The sequence below is a fragment of the Humulus lupulus genome, chromosome 4 (assembly GCF_963169125.1).
Source record: "Humulus lupulus chromosome 4, drHumLupu1.1, whole genome shotgun sequence".
In the NCBI taxonomy this organism is placed as follows: Eukaryota; Viridiplantae; Streptophyta; class Magnoliopsida; order Rosales; family Cannabaceae; genus Humulus; species Humulus lupulus.
This window is the reverse complement of record NC_084796.1, coordinates 97,795,621-97,800,728: the sequence shown is the minus strand read 5'-3', so window position 1 is coordinate 97,800,728 and position 5,108 is coordinate 97,795,621.

The window sequence follows — 5,108 nt, the reverse complement described above, 5'->3', positions numbered from 1 at the left end:
TTGACTTATAAACACTTATTTTTGGGATCCCATGTGCCGACTTAAACTATTTTAACGATCTAAATCTTTAAACCCTAATTCACTAATTGTCCTTAGTTACACGTTTATATCCAAATGAATTGATTAGCAAGTCTAGCACTATTTAAAATACACATTGTAATGGTCTTGACTATCCAGGGCATTACACACTACGCGAGCTAAAGGTTTCCAGGTTATGCCAGTCTTAATTCTAAGAAGTTTGAGCTATGTCTATGCGACGTAATGGTCTCGCTAGGAGACCTCCTTGATACCTTGTCAGCCTGTGCTTAACCTGAGCTACTCAGTAAGGAACTCGTACAATGACCTTGTTACTAGGACATCTGGTAAGGAAATTTGCTTAACCTTAACTGCATCCCAGTTGGACCACGGACAAAGCAATTAAGGAAATCATATTTTCACTTCTCATATAAAAGTCATAGATTTCATATCTATGGATAATACTGCCACTCAATTACACTACTAAATCTTCAAGATGTAAGTATGGGCTAGATCGCAGGGTAATCTGGTAACGAACAAGTCAAAAGATTTAAACAATATAATTAGCAGAATATAATCACTAAAAATTAAGATCGACTTGACCTGTGGTCCATATTATGACATTGATTAGATTTGATAACAACGATACTTATTGATCTATCAATAATCAATATTGGTCCTGGTCTGATGTAACCAAAGACATCCGATCTTATCTACTTGGTCAATGCCTTGGACAAGACATCACACCTCGAATGTGTAAGTAGATCATATCATAGATTTCCTAATCAGTGAAAATCCAATGCACTGATCTAATATTAGGACTCGTTCTTTTGAACATATTATTACAACTTTAATCAACTGTGACCTCGTCACTATAATTGTAATTATCCACATGTTTGGGATTTTATAAATGTTTGTATTAATTGAATAAACATGTAATAAAACGAGTGAACAATGAGATAAAATAAACAAAATGATTTCTACTTCTTTTATTGATAATAAAAACGTGTTAAAACAAATGAGACATGGTTCTCATTCCCTTTATATCTACATGCTTCACGAAAATACTCTGTAACATCCCAATTTCCCTAATAAGGCTTAGTGCCTTGATTAGGGGGCCAGGAGGGCAATAATTGAATATTATGTGCATGTGTTGTGATTATATGAATTATGTGAGTTATACTATAATATGACTATATTTGCATGTTTAGGTGTATTAAGCATGGATGTGGGCCTATTTCTTATTAGAAGGGCATTTTTTGTAATTTTGGCCCGCTCATGACATATCTAAATATATATATGTGTGTGTGTGTGTGTGTTTTATGATTGATACCACATTATTATGTGGATATATTTGAGTTACTTGGCACGAGGCGATCTTAGTGAACAATTTAGCATAAAAGTCACAATGGGGTAAAATACCTGGCTCAGGGTGAGCTTGGGGGTATTTTCGTAATTTGGTAAATTACCAAGATTTATTGAGTAATGGGAATTAATTTGGTGAGTACTTGGGTTTAGTGGATTAACTTGGTAATTCATGGTGAATTTTAGATTAACGAGAATTTCGGCAAATAACTAAAGTGCCCTCAAAATGATTTTTGAGGATAAGATTAGAGTAGGGGCAATTTGGTCAATTTGGCCACTTGACTAGGCCAGCAGATGAGCATTGTGGCTCATACACGCTCACATCTCCTTCTCCTTCTCTCTTGGTTACCTTTTCAAGAAATTTTGAAAGCTAAAGGCACCAAGCTTTGCCAACTGATCTAGTGGAGGAATTCTTGTGAGTTAGCAGCTATTGATTGGGACTAGCAGTTGCTAGGTTCATCACCATCCTAGGGAAATCAAAATTTTAGTGAGTAATTCCTCTGTTTTAAGCTGTTTAATTACTTTGAATGCTCTTGAGATCAAAATTTTTGTTTTTGGGTTTTATGAGGTTTTTATTGTAATTCTATGGTTAATTGATGTTGTTGATGGTTCATTTAGGTTTTTGTAGTCAAAATCTAGTTGGAAATACCATTGTTAGTCAGAATTTTGGGTCTGTTGTCGCAGGGAATTGCAAGGGGAGAATTTGGGGAATAACACTTATGTTCTGGACCATTTTTGGGTTTTTGGCAACCTGACCGCACTAGGTTGTAGCGCAACCGCACTAGGTTGTAGCACAACCGCCCTAATGTTCAAGAAGTGGTGGAATTCGAATTTGGATTGGGTCTTGAGTTGAGGGGCGCGACCACGCTAGGGGTTGGCATGACCGTACCAATGCCCTGGAAAGCCCAATTTTTCTGTGGGCGCGAGCGCACCAGGTGCCCCGAAAAGCTGTTTTCCTAAGTTTTAGAGGAAGGTTCGGGGGGCTCAGGAATCCGGTTTTGGAGCCCACTTAGGAGCGTGGAGGAATTTTTAGCATCTTGTTAACTGCAAATAGTGGTTCCGAGAGTTAGAGTCTTTATTGGAACTCGGGATCTGGGATTGATTCCTGATGGACATATACGTGTGTTGTAACTAGGGTACTGCTAGGGCTCGAGACGGGATTGTGCTCGGGGGTCGTTGTTAATTAACTCATGCTTGGACTAGAGACAAGAAATTGCACCCAATACATGATATATGTGATTATGGCTTGGTCTGATTGTTTAATATAGATACGATTAGGCCTCGGGCCCCTATGAATGAGCTTGGATATGATTATGCCTACGATTGCTTCATTAAGCATACTTGAATACTTTGTATGTGGATAATTGCTAGATGATGTATGCTTCTTTGCATTATCTGATTGAAAACCATTGACTTATAAGTCAAGAGCAGCAATAGCGCACTGAGCATTGGTCGATATAGTTAGGCCTAACCAGGAGTATGATATACGGTTGACTGACCCTATGGTTTTTGGAAAATTAAAGCGCCAGGTACGTTGGACCAGCTCCAAGGCTAGTTATATAGAGGATAGGGCAACGGGCCCTAGGGTGACTCCATCGTCCCATATCCTAGGGCACTGGGCCCCGCTATGACTTATTAGTCATTTATTTAGGGCAGCGGGCCCCAATGTGACATTGTAATCGCTTATATGAATAGAATGCATGGGTGAGTAGGGTTATTACTACTAGGCGTGCTTATTATGATTCTGTAATATGTTATTAACTGCTTATGAGCATGTTTAAGTTTTCTTCCTGAGCCTTGGCTCATGGGTGCTATGTGGTGCAGGTTATGGAAAAGGGAAGCTGGACCAGCCATGAGTTGGAGAGCTTCGGTGGCGATGTGTACATATGCGGTTGCTCGACCACCAAGGTTGGGGTTTCTCAGAGGAACTAGGGTCAATCCTATTTTTCCGCTTAGGTCGACTAGTTGTAACTAATGAATTGTAATTAGCCTTTAAACATTATTTTGGGATCCCATGTATGAACATAAACATTTTAATGAAATGGTTATTCCTTTTGACCAAAAAATTTAACCCTGAACTGTTTATCACATTTAGTTACACGTTTATGGCCAAGAGACTCGTTTAAAGAGTCTAACACTATTTTAAACACATAGTGTAATGGTCTTGGCTATACAAAGCGTTACACACTCTCTCCCAAAGTCTTGGTAAAAGGATCTGCCAGATTGTTTTCAGACGCTATCTTCATCACCTTGACATCACACTTGGTCACATATTCCATCATTTGTAGTCTTCGACGAAGGACACAAGGGCCTCTAATGATGCGGTAATTCTTCTCTATGTGCTTTGCTCTTTTATGACTACGGGGTTCATTCGAATTCGCTATAGCCCCATTATTGTCACAATACAATATGAGTGGTTTATCCATTCCTGGAATAACATCGAGATCCGTGTAGAGCTTCTTCATCCAGACAATTTCCTTAGCCGCCTCAGACATAGCTATGTACTCATCCTCCATGGTGGAATCTAAAATGGAAGACTGCTTAACGCTTTTCCAAATCATAGCTCTGCCCGCAAGAGTAAATACCATTCTAGATGTAGACGTCCTGCCATCGACATCCGTCTGAAAATTTGAATCAGTGTAGCCTATTGGGTCCAACGAACCACCCGAATAGACCAACATATAATCCTTTGTTCTTCGTAGATACTTCAGTATGTGCTTGACCATAGCCCAATGTTCTCTACTAGGATTTGACTTGTACCTACCTACAACTCCCAATGCATGGCAGATGTACGACCTAGTTCATAATATAGCATACATAAGACTTCCAATTGTGGATGTATAGGGAATTCATTTCATCTCTTCTTTCTCTTAAGGATTCTGTGGAGACTGCCTCTTAGAAAGATGAACTCCATGTTGGGATGGCAACAGTCCCTTCTTCGAGTTCTTCATAGAGAAACATCCAAGTACCTTATATATGTACGCTGCTTGAGATAGAGCCAACATCTTGTTCTTCCTATCTTGAATGATCTAGATACCAAGAACGTTACTAGATTCACCCAAATCTTTCATCTGAAATTTGGTCCCGCGCCAATTCTTTATGTCTGATAATTTCTGGACATTGTTGCCAATGAACAATATATCATCTACATAAAGTACCATGAACACTACCACTCCATTTTCCCTTATTTGGTAGATATAGGATTCATCAACGTTCTGCTCCAAACCACAGGTCTTAATTATTTCTTTAAAACTTAAGTTCCAGGAGCACGAATCTTGTTTAAGTCCATAAATGGACCTATTGAGCTTGCATACTTTCTTTTCCTGTCTAGCTACTACAAATCCTTCTGGGTGATCCATATAAATGGTCTCATCAAGAAAGAAATTTAGAATTGTAGTCTTAACCTCCATTTTCCAAATCTCATAATCAAGAGCTGCAACTATGGATAAGAGTATAGGAATGGATTTTAACATGGCCACTGGAGAGAAAGTATCCTCATAGTCAACTCCCTCTCTTTGGGCATAACCCTTTACCACAAGTCAATCCTTATATGTCTCAACCTTTCCATCGGCTCCTCTATTCTTCTTGTAGACCCACTTGCATCCAATTGGTCTAAAGTCCATCGGTGCTTCCACAAGATTCGAGACGGAGTTGGAGTACATGGATTCCATTTCCTGGTTCATGGCTTCAAGCCACAGATCCTTTTCAGAACTAACCATTGTCTGTTT